Source organism: Stegodyphus dumicola, chromosome 3, assembly GCF_044657685.1.
Source record: "Stegodyphus dumicola isolate Sdum_Otavi_A_Nest chromosome 3, ASM4465768v1".
Taxonomy (NCBI): Eukaryota; Metazoa; Arthropoda; class Arachnida; order Araneae; family Eresidae; genus Stegodyphus; species Stegodyphus dumicola.
In genome coordinates this window covers 607,844-631,681 of record NC_140770.1, presented here as the reverse complement: position 1 = coordinate 631,681, position 23,838 = coordinate 607,844, and positions in this window count along the sequence as shown.

The window sequence follows — 23,838 nt, the reverse complement described above, 5'->3', positions numbered from 1 at the left end:
TGGTGTGAAAAGGCTCCCTAGATTTACCTACAAACCCTCTAAATTTGGTGGTCCTAGCTTCCATAGTTTTTTATGGCGAATTTTTGAATTTTTAAAATATAGCCCAAAAATCGAACGGAAATTCCCTACAGAAACTCCATTCGCGAATTTTAAAAATCCGAGATAGCCAAAATGTTGCTCCCGAAGAGTACATCAATTAAAAAAAAAGTTTCTCTCTAGGCCCAATAGGACCCGACGTTCATAGGGTCAAAGTTCACGAATTTGACACATTTCGGCCGCGACAATTCCCTATAACCGTTGCACCGAATTTCAAACCGCTCACACAGTACTTCCCATTGAGACACATGAACAATCCCCCGCAAGCGTTTTCTCGTAGCTTAATTTTAGACACCGGCGCAGGCGACCGAAATTTCCATGGGGGCCGTCCCAGTGGTCAAAGAAATGGGCCAAACATTGACCCCCCATATCTCGGGCCCTAATTGTCCGGTCGACTTGAAATTTGAAACGTGGCTTAACAGGGTTTCGGCTTCCCTCCCCAAGCTCGCCAATCGCGGCTCACCATGGGGGGTCCGGGCCTTTTCGCCGTAAATTTAAAACAAAAACTCGCGAATATCTCCGAAACGGTTCGATAGAATGTCGCAAATTTTGGTGTGGAAGGGCTCCCTAGATTTACCTACAAACCCTCCAAATTTGGTGGTCCTAGCTTCCATAGTTTTTTATCGCGAATTTTTGAATATTTAAAATATAGCCCAAAAATCGAACGGAAATTCCCTACAGAAACTCCATTCACGAATTTTAAAAATCCGAGATAGCCAAAATGTTGCTCCCGAAGAGTACAATAATTAAAAAAAAGTTTCTCTCTAGGCCCAATAGGACCCGACATTCATAGGGTCAAAGTTCACGAATTTGACACATTTCGGCCGCGACAATTCCCTATAACCGTTGCACCGAATTTCAAACCGCTCACACAGTACTTCCCATTGAGACACATGAACAATCCCCCGCAAGCGTTTTCTCGTAGCTTAATTTTAGACCCCGGCGCAAGCGACCGAAATTTCGATGGGGGTCGTCCCAGTGGTCACAGAAATGGGCCAAATATTGACCCCCCATATCTCGGGCCCTAATTGTCCGGTCGACTTGAAATTTGAAACGTGGCTTAACAGGGTTTCGGCTTCCCTCCCCATGCTCGCCAATCGCGGCTCACCATGGGGGGTCCGGGCCTTTTCGCCGTAAATTTAAAACAAAAACTCGCGAATATCTCCGAAACGGTTCAATAGAATGTCGCAAATTTTCTTGTGAAAGGGCTCCCTAGATTTACCTACAAACCCTCCAAATTTGGTGGTCCTAGCTTCCATAGTTTTTTTATGGCGAATTTTTAAATGTTTAAAAAATAGCCCAAAAATCGAACGGAAATTCCCTACAGAAACTCCATTCGCGAATTTTAAAAATCCGAGATAGCCAAAATGTTCTCTCGAAGAGTACACCAATTTGAAAAAAAAGTTTCTCTCTAGGCCCAATAGGACCCAACTTTCATAGGGTCAAAGTTCACGAATTTGACACATTTCGGCCGCGACAATTCCCTTTAACCGTTGCACCGAATTTCAAACCGCTCACACAGTACTTCCCATTGAGACACATGAACAATCCCCGCAAGCGTTTTCTCGTAGCTCAATTTTTGACCCCGGCGCAAGCGACCGAAATTTCGATGGGGGCCGTCCCAATGGTCACGGAAATGGGCCAAATTTTGACCCCCCATATCTCGGGCCCTAATTGTCCGATCGACTTGAAATTTGAAACGTGGCCTAACAGGGTTTCGGCCTTCCTCCCCATGCTCGCCAATCGCGGCTCACCATGGGGGTCCGAGCCTTTTCGCCGTAATGTTAAAACAAAAACTCGCGAATATCTCCGAAACGGTTCGATAGAATGTCGCAAATTTTGGTGTGAAAGGGCTCCTTAGATTTACTTACAAACCCTCCAAATTTGGTGGTCCTAGCTTCCATAGTTTTTTTATGGCGAATTTTTGAAGGTTTAAAGAATAGCCCAAAAATCGAACGGAAATTCCCTACAGAAACTCCATTCACGAATTTTAAAAATCCGAAATATCCAAAATGTTGCTCCCGAAGAGTACATCAATTAAAAAAAAGTTTCTCTCTAGGCCCAATAGGAGCCGACTTTCATAGGGTCAAAGTTCACGAATTTGACACATTTCGGCCGCAACAATTCCCTATAACCGTTGCACCGAATTTCAAACCGCTCACACAGTACTTCCCATTGAGACACATGAACAATCCCCCGCAAGCGTTTTCTCGTAGCTCAATTTTTGACCCCGGCGCAAGCGACCGAAATTTCGATGGGGGCCGTCACAATGGTCACGGAAATGGGCCAAATTTTGACCCCCCATATCTCGGGCCCTAATTGTCCGATCGACTTGAAATTTGAAACGTGGCCTAACAGTGTTTCCGCTTTCCTCCCCATGCTCGCCAATCGCGGCTCACCATGGGGGTCCGGGCCTTTTCGCCGTAAAGTTAAAACAGAAACTCGCGAATATCTCCGAAACGGTTCGATAGAATGTCGCAAATTTTGGTGTGAAAGGGCTCCTTAGATTTACCTACAAACCCTCCAAATTTGGTGGTCCTAGCTTCCATAGTTGTTTTATGGCGAATTTTTGAATGTTTAAAAAATAGCCCAAAAATCGAACGGAAATTCCCTACAGAAACTCCATTCGCGAATTTTAAAAATCCGAGATAGCCAAAATGTTGCTCTCGAAGAGTACATCAATTTTTAAAAAAAAGGTTTCTCTCTAGGATCAATAGGACCCGACTTTCATAGGGTCAAAGTTCACGAATTTGACACATTTCGGCCGCGACAATTCCCTATAACCGTTGCACCGAATTTCAAACCGCTCACACAGTACTTCCCATTGAGACACATGAACAATCCTCCGCAAGCGTTTTCTCGTAGCTTAATTTTAGACCCCGGCGCAGGCGACCGAAATTTCCATGGGGGCCGTCCCAGTGGTCAAAGAAATGGGCCAAACATTGACCCCCCATATCTCGGGCCCTAATTGTCCGGTCGACTTGAAATTTGAAACGTGGCTTAACAGGGTTTCGGCTTCCCTCCCCAAGCTCGCCAATCGCGGCTCACCATGGGGGGTCCGGGCCTTTTCGCCGTAAATTTAAAACAAAAACTCGCGAATATCTCCGAAACGGTTCGATAGAATGTCGCAAATTTTGGTGTGGAAGGGCTCCCTAGATTTACCTACAAACCCTCCAAATTTGGTGGTCCTAGGTTCCATAGTTTTTTTATGGCGAATTTTTGAATGTTTAAAGAATAGCCCAAAAATCGAACGGAAATTCCCTACAGAAACTCCATTCACGAATTTTAAAAATCCGAGATAGCCAAAATGTTGCTCCCGAAGAGTACATCAATTAAAAAAAAGTTTCTCTCTAGGCCCAATAGGACCCGACTTTCATAGGGTCAAAGTTCACGAATTTGACACATTTTGGCCGCGACAATTCCCTATAACCGTTGCACCGAATTTCAAACCGCTCACACAGTACTTCCCATTGAGACACATGAACAATCCCCCGCAAGCGTTTTCTCCTAGCTTAATTTTAGACCCCGGCGCAGGCGACCGAAATTTCGATGGGGGCCGTCCCAGTGGTCAAAGAAATGGGCCAAACATTGACCCCCCATATCTCGGGCCCTAATTGTCCGGTCGACTTGAAATTTGAAACGTGGCTTAACAGGGTTTCGGCTTCTCTCCCTATGCTCGCCAATCGCGGCTCACCATGGGGGGTCCGGGCCTTTTCGCCGTAAATTTAAAACAAAAACTCGCGAATATCTCCGAAACGGTTCGATAGAATGTCGCAAATTTTGGTGTGGAAGGGCTCCCTAGATTTACCTACAAACCCTCCAAATTTGGTGGTCCTAGCTTCCATAGTTTTTTATCGCGAATTTTTGAATATTTAAAATATAGCCCAAAAATCGAACGGAAATTCCCTACAGAAACTCCATTCACGAATTTTAAAAATCCGAGATAGCCAAAATGTTGCTCCCGAAGAGTACAATAATTAAAAAAAGTTTCTCTCTAGGCCCAATAGGACCCGACATTCATAGGGTCAAAGTTCACGAATTTGACACATTTCGGCCGCGACAATTCCCTATAACCGTTGCACCGAATTTCAAACCGCTCACACAGTACTTCCCATTCAGACACATGAACAATCCCCCGCAAGCGTTTTCTCGTAGCTTAATTTTAGACCCCGGCGCAAGCGACCGAAATTTCGATGGGGGTCGTCCCAGTGGTCACAGAAATGGGCCAAACATTGACCCCCCATATCTCGGGCCCTAATTGTCCGGTCGACTTGAAATTTGAAACGTGGCTTAACAGGGTTTCGGCTTCCCTCCCCATGCTCGCCAATCGCGGCTCACCATGGGGGGTCCGGGCCTTTTCGCCGTAAATTTAAAACAAAAACTCGCGAATATCTCCGAAACGGTTCAATAGAATGTCGAAAATTTTCTTGTGAAAGGGCTCCCTAGATTTAACTACAAACCCTCCAAATTTGGTGGTCCTAGCTTCCATAGTTTTTTTATGGCGAATTTTTAAATGTTTAAAAAATAGCCCAAAAATCGAACGGAAATTCCCTACAGAAACTCCATTCGCGAATTTTAAAAATCCGAGATAGCCAAAATGTTCTCTCGAAGAGTACACCAATTTGAAAAAAAAGTTTCTCTCTAGGCCCAATAGGACCCGACTTTCATAGGGTCAAAGTTCACGAATTTGACACATTTCGGCCGCGACAATTCCCTTTAACCGTTGCACCGAATTTCAAACCGCTCACACAGTACTGCCCATTGAGACACATGAACAATCCCCCGCAAGCGTTTTCTCGTAGCTCAATTTTTGACCTCGGCGCAAGCGACCGAAATTTCGATGGGGGCCGTCCCAATGGTCACGAAAATGGGCCAAACTTTAACCCCCCATATCTCGGGCCCTAATTGTCCGATCGAATTGAAATTTGAAACCTGGCCTAACAGGGTTTCGGCCTTCCTCCCCACGCTAGCCAATCGCGGCTCACCATGGGGGTCCGGGCCTTTTCGCCGTAAGATAAAACAAAAACTCGCGAATATCTCCGAAACGGTTATGTAGAATGTAGCAAATTTTGGTGTGAAAAGGCTCCCTAGATTTACCTACAAACCCTCTAAATTTGGTGGTCCTAGCTTCCATAGTTTTTTATGGCGAATTTTTGAATATTTAAAAAATAGCCCAAAAATCGAACGGAAATTCCCTACAGAAACTCCATTCACGAATTTTAAAAATCCGAGATAGCCAAAATGTTGCTCTCGAAGAGTACATCAATTTGAAAAAAAAAGTTTCTCTCTAGGATCAATAGGACCCGACTTTCATAGGGTCAAATTTCACGAATTTGACACATTTCGGCCGCGACAATTCCCTTTAACCGTTGCACCGAATTTCAAACCGCTCACACAGTACTTCCCATTGAGACACATGAACAATCCCCGCAAGCGTTTTCTCGTAGCTCAATTTTTGACCCCGGCGCAAGCGACCGAAATTTCGATGGGGGCCGTCCCAATAGTCACGGAAATGGGCCATATTTTGACCCCCCATATCTCGGGCCCTAATTGTCCGATCGACTTGAAATTTGAAACGTGGCCTAACAGGGTTTCGGCCGTCCTCCCCATGCTCGCCAAACGCGGCTCACCATGGGGGGTCCGGGCCTTTTCGCCGTAATGTTAAAACAAAAACACGCGAATATCTCCGAAACGGTTCGATAGAATGTCGCAAATTTTGGTGTGAAAGAGCTCCTTAGATTTACCTACAAACCCGCCAAATTTGGTGGTCCTAGCTTCCATAGTTTTTTTATGGCGAATTTTTGAAAGTTTAAAAAATAGCCCAAAAATCGAACGGAAATTCCCTACAGAAACTCCATACGCGAATTTTAAAAATCCGAGATAGCCAAAATGTTGCTCTCGAAGAGTACATTAATTTGAAAAAAAAAGTTTCTCTCTAGGATCAATAGGACCCGACTTTCATAGGGTCAAAATTCACGAATTTGACACATTTCGGCCGCGACAATTCCCTATAACCGTTGCACCGAATTTCAAACCGCTCACACAGTACTTCCCATTGAGATACATGAACAATCCCCCGCAAGCGTTTTCTCGTAGCTCAATTTTTGACCCCGGCGCAAGCGACCGAAATTTCGATGGGGGCCGTCGCAATGGTCACGAAAATGGGCCAAACTTTGACCCCCCATATCTCGTGCCCTAATTGTCCGATCGACTTGAAATTTGAAACGTGGCCTAACAGGGTTTCGGCCTTCCTCCCCATGCTCGGCAATCGCGGCTCACCATGGGGGGTCCGGGCTTTTCGCCGTAATGTTAAAACAAAAACTCGCGAATATCTCCGAAACGTTTTGATAGAATGTCGCAAATTTTGGTGTGAAAGGGCTCCTTAGATTTACCTACAAACCCTCCAAATTTGGTGGTCCAACTTCCATAGTTTTTTATGGCGAATTTTTAAAGGTTTAAAAAGTAGCCCAAAAATCGAACGGAAATTCCCTACAGAAACTACATACGCGAATTTTAAAAATCCGAGATAGCCAAAATGTTGCTCTCGAAGAGTGCATCAATTTGAAAAAAAGAAGTTTCTCTCAAGGATCAATAGGACCCGACTTTCATAGGGTCAAAGTTCACGAATTTGACACATTTCGGCCGCTACAATTCCCTATAACCGTTGCACCGAATTTCAAACCGCTCACACAGTACTTCCCATTGAGACACATGAACAATCCCCCGCAAGCGTTTTCTCGTAGCTCAATTTTTGACCCCGGCGCAAGCGACCGAAATTTCGATGGGGGCCGTCCCAATGGTCACGGAAATGGGCCAAATTTTGACCCCCCATATTTCGGGCCCTAATTGTCCGATCGACTTGAAATTTGAAACGTGGCCTAACAGGATTTCGGCTTTCCTCCCCATGCTCCCCAATCGCGGCTCACCATGGGGGGTCCGGGCCTTTTCGCCGTAAGTTAAAACAAAAACTCGCGAATATCTCCGAAACGGTTAGGTAGAATGTAGCAAATTTTGGTGTGAAAAGGCTCCCTAGATTTACCTACAAACCCTCTAAATTTGGTGGTCCTAGCTTCCATAGTTTTTTATGGCGAATTTTTGAATTTTTAAAATATAGCCCAAAAATCGAACGGAAATTCCCTACAGAAACTCCATTCACGAATTTTAAAAATCCGAGATAGCCAAAATGTTGCTCCCGAAGAGTACATCAATTTGAAAAAAAAAGTTTCTCTCTAGGATCAATAGGACCCGACTTTCATAGGGTCAAATTTCACGAATTTGACACATTTCGGCCGCGACAATTCCCTTTAACCGTTGCACCGAATTTCAAACCGCTCACACAGTACTTCCCATTGAGACACATGAACAATCCCCGCAAGCGTTTTCTCGTAGCTCAATTTTTGACCCCGGCGCAAGCGACCGAAATTTCGATGGGGGCCGTCCCAATAGTCACGGAAATGGGCCATATTTTGACCCCCCATATCTCGGGCCCTAATTGTCCGATCGACTTGAAATTTGAAACGTGGCCTAACAGGGTTTCGGCCGTCCTCCCCATGCTCGCCAAACGCGGCTCACCATGGGGGGTCCGGGCCTTTTCGCCGTAATGTTAAAACAAAAACACGCGAATATCTCCGAAACGGTTCGATAGAATGTCGCAAATTTTGGTGTGAAAGAGCTCCTTAGATTTACCTACAAACCCGCCAAATTTGGTGGTCCTAGCTTCCATAGTTTTTTTATGGCGAATTTTTGAAAGTTTAAAAAATAGCCCAAAAATCGAACGGAAATTCCCTACAGAAACTCCATACGCGAATTTTAAAAATCCGAGATAGCCAAAATGTTGCTCTCGAAGAGTACATTAATTTGAAAAAAAAAGTTTCTCTCTAGGCCCAATAGGACCCGACATTCATAGGGTCAAAGTTCACGAATTTGACACATTTCGGCCGCGACAATTCCCTATAACCGTTGCACCGAATTTCAAACCGCTCACACAGTACTTCCCATTGAGACACATGAACAATCCCCCGCAAGCGTTTTCTCGTAGCTTAATTTTAGACCCCGGCGCAAGCGACCGAAATTTCGATGGGGGTCGTCCCAGTGGTCACAGAAATGGGCCAAACATTGACCCCCCATATCTCGGGCCCTAATTGTCCGGTCGACTTGAAATTTGAAACGTGGCTTAACAGGGTTTCGGCTTCCCTCCCCATGCTCGCCAATCGCGGCTCACCATGGGGGGTCCGGGCCTTTTCGCCGTAAATTTAAAACAAAAACTCGCGAATATCTCCGAAACGGTTCAATAGAATGTCGAAAATTTTCTTGTGAAAGGGCTCCCTAGATTTAACTACAAACCCTCCAAATTTGGTGGTCCTAGCTTCCATAGTTTTTTTATGGCGAATTTTTAAATGTTTAAAAAATAGCCCAAAAATCGAACGGAAATTCCCTACAGAAACTCCATTCGCGAATTTTAAAAATCCGAGATAGCCAAAATGTTCTCTCGAAGAGTACACCAATTTGAAAAAAAAGTTTCTCTCTAGGCCCAATAGGACCCGACTTTCATAGGGTCAAAGTTCACGAATTTGACACATTTCGGCCGCGACAATTCCCTTTAACCGTTGCACCGAATTTCAAACCGCTCACACAGTACTGCCCATTGAGACACATGAACAATCCCCCGCAAGCGTTTTCTCGTAGCTCAATTTTTGACCTCGGCGCAAGCGACCGAAATTTCGATGGGGGCCGTCCCAATGGTCACGAAAATGGGCCAAACTTTAACCCCCCATATCTCGGGCCCTAATTGTCCGATCGAATTGAAATTTGAAACCTGGCCTAACAGGGTTTCGGCCTTCCTCCCCACGCTAGCCAATCGCGGCTCACCATGGGGGTCCGGGCCTTTTCGCCGTAAGATAAAACAAAAACTCGCGAATATCTCCGAAACGGTTATGTAGAATGTAGCAAATTTTGGTGTGAAAAGGCTCCCTAGATTTACCTACAAACCCTCTAAATTTGGTGGTCCTAGCTTCCATAGTTTTTTATGGCGAATTTTTGAATATTTAAAAAATAGCCCAAAAATCGAACGGAAATTCCCTACAGAAACTCCATTCACGAATTTTAAAAATCCGAGATAGCCAAAATGTTGCTCTCGAAGAGTACATCAATTTGAAAAAAAAAGTTTCTCTCTAGGATCAATAGGACCCGACTTTCATAGGGTCAAATTTCACGAATTTGACACATTTCGGCCGCGACAATTCCCTTTAACCGTTGCACCGAATTTCAAACCGCTCACACAGTACTTCCCATTGAGACACATGAACAATCCCCGCAAGCGTTTTCTCGTAGCTCAATTTTTGACCCCGGCGCAAGCGACCGAAATTTCGATGGGGGCCGTCCCAATAGTCACGGAAATGGGCCATATTTTGACCCCCCATATCTCGGGCCCTAATTGTCCGATCGACTTGAAATTTGAAACGTGGCCTAACAGGGTTTCGGCCGTCCTCCCCATGCTCGCCAAACGCGGCTCACCATGGGGGGTCCGGGCCTTTTCGCCGTAATGTTAAAACAAAAACACGCGAATATCTCCGAAACGGTTCGATAGAATGTCGCAAATTTTGGTGTGAAAGAGCTCCTTAGATTTACCTACAAACCCGCCAAATTTGGTGGTCCTAGCTTCCATAGTTTTTTTATGGCGAATTTTTGAAAGTTTAAAAAATAGCCCAAAAATCGAACGGAAATTCCCTACAGAAACTCCATACGCGAATTTTAAAAATCCGAGATAGCCAAAATGTTGCTCTCGAAGAGTACATTAATTTGAAAAAAAAGTTTCTCTCTAGGATCAATAGGACCCGACTTTCATAGGGTCAAAATTCACGAATTTGACACATTTCGGCCGCGACAATTCCCTATAACCGTTGCACCGAATTTCAAACCGCTCACACAGTACTTCCCATTGAGATACATGAACAATCCCCCGCAAGCGTTTTCTCGTAGCTCAATTTTTGACCCCGGCGCAAGCGACCGAAATTTCGATGGGGGCCGTCGCAATGGTCACGAAAATGGGCCAAACTTTGACCCCCCATATCTCGTGCCCTAATTGTCCGATCGACTTGAAATTTGAAACGTGGCCTAACAGGGTTTCGGCCTTCCTCCCCATGCTCGGCAATCGCGGCTCACCATGGGGGGTCCGGGCTTTTCGCCGTAATGTTAAAACAAAAACTCGCGAATATCTCCGAAACGTTTTGATAGAATGTCGCAAATTTTGGTGTGAAAGGGCTCCTTAGATTTACCTACAAACCCTCCAAATTTGGTGGTCCAACTTCCATAGTTTTTTATGGCGAATTTTTAAAGGTTTAAAAAGTAGCCCAAAAATCGAACGGAAATTCCCTACAGAAACTACATACGCGAATTTTAAAAATCCGAGATAGCCAAAATGTTGCTCTCGAAGAGTGCATCAATTTGAAAAAAAGAAGTTTCTCTCAAGGATCAATAGGACCCGACTTTCATAGGGTCAAAGTTCACGAATTTGACACATTTCGGCCGCTACAATTCCCTATAACCGTTGCACCGAATTTCAAACCGCTCACACAGTACTTCCCATTGAGACACATGAACAATCCCCCGCAAGCGTTTTCTCGTAGCTCAATTTTTGACCCCGGCGCAAGCGACCGAAATTTCGATGGGGGCCGTCCCAATGGTCACGGAAATGGGCCAAATTTTGACCCCCCATATTTCGGGCCCTAATTGTCCGATCGACTTGAAATTTGAAACGTGGCCTAACAGGATTTCGGCTTTCCTCCCCATGCTCCCCAATCGCGGCTCACCATGGGGGGTCCGGGCCTTTTCGCCGTAAGTTAAAACAAAAACTCGCGAATATCTCCGAAACGGTTAGGTAGAATGTAGCAAATTTTGGTGTGAAAAGGCTCCCTAGATTTACCTACAAACCCTCTAAATTTGGTGGTCCTAGCTTCCATAGTTTTTTATGGCGAATTTTTGAATTTTTAAAATATAGCCCAAAAATCGAACGGAAATTCCCTACAGAAACTCCATTCGCGAATTTTAAAAATCCGAGATAGCCAAAATGTTGCTCCCGAAGAGTACATCAATTAAAAAAAAAGTTTCTCTCTAGGCCCAATAGGACCCGACGTTCATAGGGTCAAAGTTCACGAATTTGACACATTTCGGCCGCGACAATTCCCTATAACCGTTGCACCGAATTTCAAACCGCTCACACAGTACTTCCCATTGAGACACATGAACAATCCCCCGCAAGCGTTTTCTCGTAGCTTAATTTTAGACCCCGGCGCAGGCGACCGAAATTTCCATGGGGGCCGTCCCAGTGGTCAAAGAAATGGGCCAAACATTGACCCCCCATATCTCGGGCCCTAATTGTCCGGTCGACTTGAAATTTGAAACGTGGCTTAACAGGGTTTCGGCTTCCCTCCCCAAGCTCGCCAATCGCGGCTCACCATGGGGGGTCCGGGCCTTTTCGCCGTAAATTTAAAACAAAAACTCGCGAATATCTCCGAAACGGTTCGATAGAATGTCGCAAATTTTGGTGTGGAAGGGCTCCCTAGATTTACCTACAAACCCTCCAAATTTGGTGGTCCTAGCTTCCATAGTTTTTTATCGCGAATTTTTGAATATTTAAAATATAGCCCAAAAATCGAACGGAAATTCCCTACAGAAACTCCATTCACGAATTTTAAAAATCCGAGATAGCCAAAATGTTGCTCCCGAAGAGTACAATAATTAAAAAAAAGTTTCTCTCTAGGCCCAATAGGACCCGACATTCATAGGGTCAAAGTTCACGAATTTGACACATTTCGGCCGCGACAATTCCCTTTAACCGTTGCACCGAATTTCAAACCGCTCACACAGTACTTCCCATTGAGACACATGAACAATCCCCGCAAGCGTTTTCTCGTAGCTCAATTTTTGACCCCGGCGCAAGCGACCGAAATTTCGATGGGGGCCGTCCCAATGGTCACGGAAATGGGCCAAATTTTGACCCCCCATATCTCGGGCCCTAATTGTCCGATCGACTTGAAATTTGAAACGTGGCCTAACAGGGTTTCGGCCTTCCTCCCCATGCTCGCCAATCGCGGCTCACCATGGGGGGTCCGAGCCTTTTCGCCGTAATGTTAAAACAAGAACTCGCGAATATCTCCGAAACGGTTCGATAGAATGTCGCAAATTTTGGTGTGAAAGGGCTCCTTAGATTTACTTACAAACCCTCCAAATTTGGTGGTCCTAGCTTCCATAGTTTTTTTATGGCGAATTTTTGAAGGTTTAAAGAATAGCCCAAAAATCGAACGGAAATTCCCTACAGAAACTCCATTCACGAATTTTAAAAATCCGAAATATCCAAAATGTTGCTCCCGAAGAGTACATCAATTAAAAAAAAGTTTCTCTCTAGGCCCAATAGGAACCGACTTTCATAGGGTCAAAGTTCACGAATTTGACACATTTCGGCCGCAACAATTCCCTATAACCGTTGCACCGAATTTCAAACCGCTCACACAGTACTGCCCATTGAGACACATGAACAATCCCCCGCAAGCGTTTTCTCGTAGCTCAATTTTTGACCTCGGCGCAAGCGACCGAAATTTCGATGGGGGCCGTCCCAATGGTCACGAAAATGGGCCAAACTTTAACCCCCCATATCTCGGGCCCTAATTGTCCGATCGAATTGAAATTTGAAACCTGGCCTAACAGGGTTTCGGCCTTCCTCCCCACGCTAGCCAATCGCGGCTCACCATGGGGGGTCCGGGCCTTTTCGCCGTAAGATAAAACAAAAACTCGCGAATATCTCCGAAACGGTTATGTAGAATGTAGCAAATTTTGGTGTGAAAAGGCTCCCTAGATTTACCTACAAACCCTCTAAATTTGGTGGTCCTAGCTTCCATAGTTTTTTATGGCGAATTTTTGAATATTTAAAAAATAGCCCAAAAATCGAACGGAAATTCCCTACAGAAACTCCATACGCGAATTTTAAAAATCCGAGATAGCCAAAATGTTGCTCTCGAAGAGTACATTAATTTGAAAAAAAAAGTTTCTCTCTAGGATCAATAGGACCCGACTTTCATAGGGTCAAAGTTCACGAATTTGACACATTTCGGCCGCGACAATTCCCTATAACCGTTGCACCGAATTTCAAACCGCTCACACAGTACTTCCCATTGAGACACATGAACAATCCCCCGCAAGCGTTTTCTCGTAGCTCAATTTTTGACCCCGGCGCAAGCGACCGAAATTTCGATGGGGGCCGTCGCAATGGTCACGAAAATGGGCCAAACTTTGACCCCCCATATCTCGTGCCCTAATTGTCCAATCGACTTGAAATTTGAAACGTGGCCTAACAGGGTTTCGGCCTTCCTCCCCATGCTCGCCAATCGCGGCTCACCATGGGGGGTCCGGGCCTTTTCGCCGTAATGTTAAAACAAAAACTCGCGAATATCTCCGAAACGTTTTGATAGAATGTCGCAAATTTTGGTGTGAAAGGGCTCCTTAGATTTACCTACAAACCCTCCAAATTTGGTGGTCCAGCTTCCATAGTTTTTTATGGCGAATTTTTAAAGGTTTAAAAAGTAGCCCAAAAATCGAACGGAAATTCCCTACAGAAACTCCAAACGCGAATTTTAAAAATCCGAGATAGCCAAAATGTTGCTCTCGAAGAGTGCATCAATTTGAAAAAAAAAAGTTTCTCTCAAGGATCAATAGGACCCGACTTTCATAGGGTCAAAGTTCACGAATTTGACACATTTCGGCCGCGACAATTCCCTATAACCGTTGCACCGAATTTCAAACCGCTCACACAGTACTTCCCGTTGAGACACATGAACAATCCCCCGCAAGCGTTTTCTCGTAGCTCAATTTTTGACCCCGGCGCAAGCGACCGAAATTTCGATGGGGGCCGTCCCAATGGTCACGGAAATGGGCCAAATTTTGACCCCCCATATTTCGGGCCCTATTTGTCCGATCGACTTGAAATTTGAAACGTGGCTTAACAGGGTTTCGGCCTTCCTCCCCATGCTCGCCAATCGCGGCTCACCATGGGGGTCCGGGCCTTTTCGCCGTAAAGTTAAAACAAAAACTCGCGAATATCTCCGAAACGGTTCGATAGAATGTCGCAAATTTTGGTGTGAAAGGGCTCCTTAGATTTACCTACAAACCCTCCAAATTTGGTGGTCCTAGCTTCCATAGTTGTTTTATGGCGAATTTTTTAAGGTTTAAAAAATAGCCCAAAAATCGAACGGAAATTCCCTACAGAAACTCCATTCGCGAATTTTAAAAATCCGAGATAGCCAAAATGTTGCTCTCGAAGAGTACATCAATTTTAAAAAAAAGGTTTCTCTCTAGGATCAATAGGACCCGACTTTCATAGGGTCAAAGTTCACGAATTTGACACATTTCGGCCGCGACAATTCCCTATAACCGTTGTACCGAATTTCAAACCGCTCACACAGTACTTCCCATTGAGACACATGAACAATCCCCCGCAATCGTTTTCTCGTAGCTCAATTTTTGACCTCGGCGCAAGCGACCGAAATTTCGATGGGGGCCGTCGCAATGGTCACGAAAATGGGCCAAACTTTGACCCCCCATATCTCGTGCCCTAATTGTCCGATCGACTTGAAATTTGAAACGTGGCCTAACAGGGTTTCGGCCTTCCTCCCCATGCTCGCCAATCGCGGCTCACCATGGGGGGTCCGGGCCTTTTCGCCGTAATGTTAAAACAAAAACTCGCGAATATCTCCGAAACGTTTTGATAGAATGTCGCAAATTTTGGTGTGAAAGGGCTCCTTAGATTTACCTACAAACCCTCCAAATTTGGTGGTCCAACTTCCATAGTTTTTTATGGCGAATTTTTAAAGGTTTAAAAAGTAGCCCAAAAATCGAACGGAAATTCCCTACAGAAATTCCATACGCGAATTTTAAAAATCCGAGATAGCCAAAATGTTGCTCTCGAAGAGTGCATCAATTTGAAAAAAAAAAGTTTCTCTCAAGGATCAATAGGACCCGACTTTCATAGGGTCAAAGTTCACGAATTTGACACATTTCGGCCGCGACAATTCCCTATAACCGTTGCACCGAATTTCAAACCGCTCACACAGTACTTCCCGTTGAGAAACATGAACAATCCCCCGCAAGCGTTTTCTCGTAGCTCAATTTTTGACCCCGGCGCAAGCGACCGAAATTTCGATGGGGGCCGTCCCAATGGTCACGGAAATGGGCCAAATTTTGACCCCCCATATTTCGGGCCCTAATTGTCCGATCGACTTGAAATTTGAAACGTGGCTTAACAGGGTTTCGGCCTTCCTCCCCATGCTCGCCAATCGCGGCTCACCATGGGGGTCCGGGCTTTTTCGCCGTAAAGTTAAAACAAAAACTCGCGAATATCTCCGAAACGGTTCGATAGAATGTCGCAAATTTTGGTGTGAAAGGGCTCCTTAGATTTACCTACAAACCCTCCAAATTTGGTGGTCCTAGCTTCCATAGTTGTTTTATGGCGAATTTTTTAAGGTTTAAAAAATAGCCCAAAAATCGAACGGAAATTCCCTACAGAAACTCCATTCGCGAATTTTAAAAATCCGAGATAGCCAAAATGTTGCTCTCGAAGAGTACATCAATTTTAAAAAAAAGGTTTCTCTCTAGGATCAATAGGACCCGACTTTCATAGGGTCAAAGTTCACGAATTTGACACATTTCGGCCGCGACAATTCCCTATAACCGTTGCACCGAATTTCAAACCGCTCACACAGTACTTCCCATTGAGACACATGAACAATCCCCGGCAAGCGTTTTCTCGTAGCTCAATTTTTGACCTCGGCGCAAGCGACCGAAATTTCGATGGGGGCCGTCGCAATGGTCACGAAAATGGGCCAAATTTTGACCCCCCATATCTCGTGCCCTAATTGTCCGATCGACTTGAAATTTGAAACGTGGCCTAACAGGGTTTCGGCTTTCCTCCCCATGCTCGCCAATCGCGGCTCACCATGGGGGGTCCGGGCCTCTTTGCCGTAAAGTTAAAACAAAAACTCGCGAATATCTCCGAAACGGTTCGATAGAATGTCGCAAATTTTGGTGTGAAAGGGCTCCTTAGATTTACCTACAAACCCTCCAAATTTGGTGGTCCTAGCTTCCATAGTTTTTTTATGGCGAATTTTTGAAAGTTTAAAAAATAGCCCAAAAATCGAACAGAAATTCCCTACAGAAACCCCATACGCGAATTTTAAAAATCCGAGATAGCCAAAATGTTGCTCTCGAAGAGTAAATCAATTTAAAAAAAAAGTTTCTCTGTAGGATCAATAGGACCCGACTTTCATAGGGTCAAAGTTCACGAATTGGACACATTTCGGCCGCGACAATTCCCTATAACCGTTGCACCGAATTTCAAACCGCTCACACAGTACTTCCCATTGAGACACATGAACAATCCCCCGCAAGCGTTTTCTCGTAGCTCAATTTTTAAACTCGGCGCAAGCGACCGAAATTTCGATGGGGGCCGTCCCAATGGTCACGAAAATGGGCCAAACTTTAACCCCCCATATCTCGGGCCCTAATTGTCCGATCGACTTGAAATTTGAAACCTGGCCTAACAGGGTTTCGGCCTTCCTCCCCATGCTCGCCAATCGCGGCTCACCATGGGGGGTCCGGGCCTTTTCGCCGTAATGTTAAAACAAGAACTCGCGAATATCTCCGAAACGTTTCGATAGAATGTCGCAAATTTTGGTGTGAAAGGGCTGATTAGATTTACCTACAAACCCTCCGAATTTGGTGGTCCTAGCTTCCATAGTTTTTTTATGGCGAATTTTTAAATGTTTAAAAAATAGCCCAAAAATCGAACGGAAATTCCCTACAGAAACTCCATACGCGAATTTTAAAAATCCGAGATAGCCAAAATGTTGCTCTCGAAGAGTGCATCAATTTGAAAAAAAAAAGTTTCTCTCTAGGATCAATAGGACCCGACTTTCATAGGGTCAAAGTTCACGAATTTGACACATTTCGGCCGCGACAATTCCCTATAACCGTTGCACCGAATTTCAAACCGCTCACACAGTACTTCCCATTGAGACACATGAACAATCCCCCGCAAGCGTTTTCTCGTAGCTCAATTTTTGACCTCGGCGCAAGCGACCGAAATTTCGATGGGGGCCGTCCCAATGGTCACGGAAATGGGCCAAATTTTGACCCCCCATATTTCGGGCCCTAATTGTCCGATCGACTTGAAATTTGAAACGTGGCTTAACAGGGTTTCGGCCTTCCTCCCCATGCTCGCCAATCGCGGCTCACCATGGGGGTCCGGGCCTTTTCGCCGTAAGATAAAACAAAAACTCGCGAATATCTCCGAAACGGTTATGTAGAATGTAGCAAATTTTGGTGTGAAAAGGCTCCCTAGATTTACCTACAAACCCTCTAAATTTGGTGGTCCTAGCTTCCATAGTTTTTTATGGCGAATTTTTGAATATTTAAAAAATAGACCAAAAATCGAACGGAAATTCCCTACAGAAACTCCATTCACGAATTTTAAAAATCCGAGATAGCCAAAATGTTGCTCTCGAAGAGTACATCAATTTGAAAAAAAAAGTTTCTCTCTAGGATCAATAGGACCCGACTTTCATAGGGTCAAATTTCACGAATTTGACACATTTCGGCCGCGACAATTCCCTTTAACCGTTGCACCGAATTTCAAACCGCTCACACAGTACTTCCCATTGAGACACATGAACAATCCCCGCAAGCGTTTTCTCGTAGCTCAATTTTTGACCCCGGCGCAAGCGACCGAAATTTCGATGGGGGCCGTCCCAATAGTCACGGAAATGGGCCATATTTTGACCCCCCATATCTCGGGCCCTAATTGTCCGATCGACTTGAAATTTGAAACGTGGCCTAACAGGGTTTCGGCCGTCCTCCCCATGCTCGCCAAACGCGGCTCACCATGGGGGGTCCGGGCCTTTTCGCCGTAATGTTAAAACAAAAACACGCGAATATCTCCGAAACGGTTCGATAGAATGTCGCAAATTTTGGTGTGAAAGAGCTCCTTAGATTTACCTACAAACCCGCCAAATTTGGTGGTCCTAGCTTCCATAGTTTTTTTATGGCGAATTTTTGAAAGTTTAAAAAATAGCCCAAAAATCGAACGGAAATTCCCTACAGAAACTCCATACGCGAATTTTAAAAATCCGAGATAGCCAAAATGTTGCTCTCGAAGAGTACATTAATTTGAAAAAAAAAGTTTCTCTCTAGGATCAATAGGACCCGACTTTCATAGGGTCAAAATTCACGAATTTGACACATTTCGGCCGCGACAATTCCCTATAACCGTTGCACCGAATTTCAAACCGCTCACACAGTACTTCCCATTGAGATACATGAACAATCCCCCGCAAGCGTTTTCTCGTAGCTCAATTTTTGACCCCGGCGCAAGCGACCGAAATTTCGATGGGGGCCGTCGCAATGGTCACGAAAATGGGCCAAACTTTGACCCCCCATATCTCGTGCCCTAATTGTCCGATCGACTTGAAATTTGAAACGTGGCCTAACAGGGTTTCGGCCTTCCTCCCCATGCTCGGCAATCGCGGCTCACCATGGGGGGTCCGGGCCTTTTCGCCGTAATGTTAAAACAAAAACTCGCGAATATCTCCGAAACGTTTTGATAGAATGTCGCAAATTTTGGTGTGAAAGGGCTCCTTAGATTTACCTACAAACCCTCCAAATTTGGTGGTCCAACTTCCATAGTTTTTTATGGCGAATTTTTAAAGGTTTAAAAAGTAGCCCAAAAATCGAACGGAAATTCCCTACAGAAACTCCATACGCGAATTTTAAAAATCCGAGATAGCCAAAATGTTGCTCTCGAAGAGTGCATCAATTTGAAAAAAAAAGTTTCTCTCAAGGATCAATAGGACCCGACTTTCATAGGGTCAAAGTTCACGAATTTGACACATTTCGGCCGCTACAATTCCCTATAACCGTTGCACCGAATTTCAAACCGCTCACACAGTACTTCCCATTGAGACACATGAACAATCCCCCGCAAGCGTTTTCTCGTAGCTCAATTTTTGACCCCGGCGCAAGCGACCGAAATTTCGATGGGGGCCGTCCCAATGGTCACGGAAATGGGCCAAATTTTGACCCCCCATATTTCGGGCCCTAATTGTCCGATCGACTTGAAATTTGAAACGTGGCCTTACAGGATTTCGGCTTTCCTCCCCATGCTCCCCAATCGCGGCTCACCATGGGGGGTCCGGGCCTTTTCGCCGTAAGTTAAAACAAAAACTCGCGAATATCTCCGAAACGGTTAGGTAGAATGTAGCAAATTTTGGTGTGAAAAGGCTCCCTAGATTTACCTACAAACCCTCTAAATTTGGTGGTCCTAGCTTCCATAGTTTTTTATGGCGAATTTTTGAATTTTTAAAATATAGCCCAAAAATCGAACGGAAATTCCCTACAGAAACTCCATTCGCGAATTTTAAAAATCCGAGATAGCCAAAATGTTGCTCCCGAAGAGTACATCAATTAAAAAAAAAGTTTCTCTCTAGGCCCAATAGGACCCGACGTTCATAGGGTCAAAGTTCACGAATTTGACACATTTCGGCCGCGACAATTCCCTATAACCGTTGCACCGAATTTCAAACCGCTCACACAGTACTTCCCATTGAGACACATGAACAATCCCCCGCAAGCGTTTTCTCGTAGCTTAATTTTAGACCCCGGCGCAGGCGACCGAAATTTCCATGGGGGCCGTCCCAGTGGTCAAAGAAATGGGCCAAACATTGACCCCCCATATCTCGGGCCCTAATTGTCCGGTCGACTTGAAATTTGAAACGTGGCTTAACAGGGTTTCGGCTTCCCTCCCCAAGCTCGCCAATCGCGGCTCACCATGGGGGGTCCGGGCCTTTTCGCCGTAAATTTAAAACAAAAACTCGCGAATATCTCCGAAACGGTTCGATAGAATGTCGCAAATTTTGGTGTGGAAGGGCTCCCTAGATTTACCTACAAACCGTCCAAATTTGGTGGTCCTAGCTTCCATAGTTTTTTATCGCGAATTTTTGAATATTTAAAATATAGCCCAAAAATCGAACGGAAATTCCCTACAGAAACTCCATTCACGAATTTTAAAAATCCGAGATAGCCAAAATGTTGCTCCCGAAGAGTACAATAATTAAAAAAAAGTTTCTCTCTAGGCCCAATAGGACCCGACATTCATAGGGTCAAAGTTCACGAATTTGACACATTTCGGCCGCGACAATTCCCTATAACCGTTGCACCGAATTTCAAACCGCTCACACAGTACTTCCCATTGAGACACATGAACAATCCCCCGCAAGCGTTTTCTCGTAGCTTAATTTTAGACCCCGGCGCAAGCGACCGAAATTTCGATGGGGGTCGTCCCAGTGGTCACAGAAATGGGCCAAACATTAACCCCCCATATCTCGGGCCCTAATTGTCCGGTCGACTTGAAATTTGAAACGTGGCTTAACAGGGTTTCGGCTTCCCTCCCCATGCTCGCCAATCGCGGCTCACCATGGGGGGTCCGGGCCTTTTCGCCGTAAATTTAAAACAAAAACTCGCGAATATCTCCGAAACGGTTCAATAGAATGTCGCAAATTTTCTTGTGAAAGGGCTCCCTAGATTTACCTACAAACCCTCCAAATTTGGTGGTCCTAGCTTCCATAGTTTTTTTATGGCGAATTTTTAAATGTTTAAAAAATAGCCCAAAAATCGAACGGAAATTCCCTACAGAAACTCCATTCGCGAATTTTAAAAATCCGAGATAGCCAAAATGTTCTCTCGAAGAGTACACCAATTTGAAAAAAAAGTTTCTCTCTAGGCCCAATAGGACCCAACTTTCATAGGGTCAAAGTTCACGAATTTGACACATTTCGGCCGCGACAATTCCCTTTAACCGTTGCACCGAATTTCAAACCGCTCACACAGTACTTCCCATTGAGACACATGAACAATCCCCGCAAGCGTTTTCTCGTAGCTCAATTTTTGACCCCGGCGCAAGCGACCGAAATTTCGATGGGGGCCGTCCCAATGGTCACGGAAATGGGCCAAATTTTGACCCCCCATATCTCGGGCCCTAATTGTCCGATCGACTTGAAATTTGAAACGTGGCCTAACAGGGTTTCGGCCTTCCTCCCCATGCTCGCCAATCGCGGCTCACCATGGGGGGTCCGAGCCTTTTCGCCGTAATGTTAAAACAAGAACTCGCGAATATCTCCGAAACGGTTCGATAGAATGTCGCAAATTTTGGTGTGAAAGGGCTCCTTAGATTTACTTACAAACCCTCCAAATTTGGTGGTCCTAGCTTCCATAGTTTTTTTATGGCGAATTTTTGAAGGTTTAAAGAATAGCCCAAAAATCGAACGGAAATTCCCTACAGAAACTCCATTCACGAATTTTAAAAATCCGAAATATCCAAAATGTTGCTCCCGAAGAGTACATCAATTAAAAAAAAGTTTCTCTCTAGGCCCAATAGGAGCCGACTTTCATAGGGTCAAAGTTCACGAATTTGACACATTTCGGCCGCAACAATTCCCTATAACCGTTGCACCGAATTTCAAACCGCTCACACAGTACTTCCCATTGAGACACATGAACAATCCCCCGCAAGCGTTTTCTCGTAGCTCAATTTTTGACCCCGGCGCAAGCGACCGAAATTTCGATGGGGGCCGTCACAATGGTCACGGAAATGGGCCAAATTTTGACCCCCCATATCTCGGGCCCTAATTGTCCGATCGACTTGAAATTTGAAACGTGGCCTAACAGTGTTTCCGCTTTCCTCCCCATGCTCGCCAATCGCGGCTCACCATGGGGGTCCGGGCCTTTTCGCCGTAAAGTTAAAACAGAAACTCGCGAATATCTCCGAAACGGTTCGATAAAATGTCGCAAATTTTGGTGTGAAAGGGCTCCTTAGATTTACCTACAAACCCTCCAAATTTGGTGGTCCTAGCTTCCATAGTTGTTTTATGGCGAATTTTTGAATGTTTAAAAAATAGCCCAAAAATCGAACGGAAATTCCCTACAGAAACTCCATTCGCGAATTTTAAAAATCCGAGATAGCCAAAATGTTGCTCTCGAAGAGTACATCAATTTTTAAAAAAAAGGTTTCTCTCTAGGATCAATAGGACCCGACTTTCATAGGGTCAAAGTTCACGAATTTGACACATTTCGGCCGCGACAATTCCCTATAACCGTTGCACCGAATTTCAAACCGATCACACAGTACTGCCCATTGAGACACATGAACAATCCCCCGCAAGCGTTTTCTCGTAGCTCAATTTTTGACCTCGGCGCAAGCGACCGAAATTTCGATGGGGGCCGTCCCAATGGTCACGAAAATGGGCCAAACTTTAACCCCCCATATCTCGGGCCCTAATTGTCCGATCGAATTGAAATTTGAAACCTGGCCTAACAGGGTTTCGGCCTTCCTCCCCACGCTAGCCAATCGCGGCTCACCATGGGGGGTCCGGGCCTTTTCGCCGTAAGATAAAACAAAAACTCGCGAATATCTCCGAAACGGTTATGTAGAATGTAGCAAATTTTGGTGTGAAAAGGCTCCCTAGATTTACCTACAAACCCTCTAAATTTGGTGGTCCTAGCTTCCATAGTTTTTTATGGCGAATTTTTGAATATTTAAAAAATAGCCCAAAAATCGAACGGAAATTCCCTACAGAAACTCCATACGCGAATTTTAAAAATCCGAGATAGCCAAAATGTTGCTCTCGAAGAGTACATTAATTTGAAAAAAAAAGTTTCTCTCTAGGATCAATAGGACCCGACTTTCATAGGGTCAAAGTTCACGAATTTGACACATTTCGGCCGCGACAATTCCCTATAACCGTTGCACCGAATTTCAAACCGCTCACACAGTACTTCCCGTTGAGACACATGAACAATCCCCCGCAAGCGTTTTCTCGTAGCTCAATTTTTGACCCCGGCGCAAGCGACCGAAATTTCGATGGGGGCCGTCCCAATGGTCACGGAAATGGGCCAAATTTTGACCCCCCATATTTCGGGCCCTAATTGTCCGATCGACTTGAAATTTGAAACGTGGCTTAACAGGGTTTCGGCCTTCCTCCCCATGCTCGCCAATCGCGGCTCACCATGGGGGTCCGGGCCTTTTCGCCGTAAAGTTAAAACAAAAACTCGCGAATATCTCCGAAACGGTTCGATAGAATGTCGCAAATTTTGGTGTGAAAGGGCTCCTTAGATTTACCTACAAACCCTCCAAATTTGGTGGTCCTAGCTTCCATAGTTGTTTTATGGCGAATTTTTTAAGGTTTAAAAAATAGCCCAAAAATCGAACGGAAATTCCCTACAGAAACTCCATTCGCGAATTTTAAAAATCCGAGATAGCCAAAATGTTGCTCTCGAAGAGTACATCAATTTTAAAAAAAAGGTTTCTCTCTAGGATCAATAGGACCCGACTTTCATAGGGTCAAAGTTCACAAATTTGACACATTTCGGCCGCGACAATTCCCTATAACCGTTGTACCGAATTTCAAACCGCTCACACAGTACTTCCCATTGAGACACATGAACAATCCCCCGCAATCGTTTTCTCGTAGCTCAATTTTTGACCTCGGCCCAAGCGACCGAAATTTCGATGGGGGCCGTCGCAATGGTCACGAAAATGGGCCAAACTTTGACCCCCCATATCTCGTGCCCTAATTGTCCGATCGACTTGAAATTTGAAACGTGGCCTAACAGGGTTTCGGCCTTCCTCCCCATGCTCGCCAATCGCGG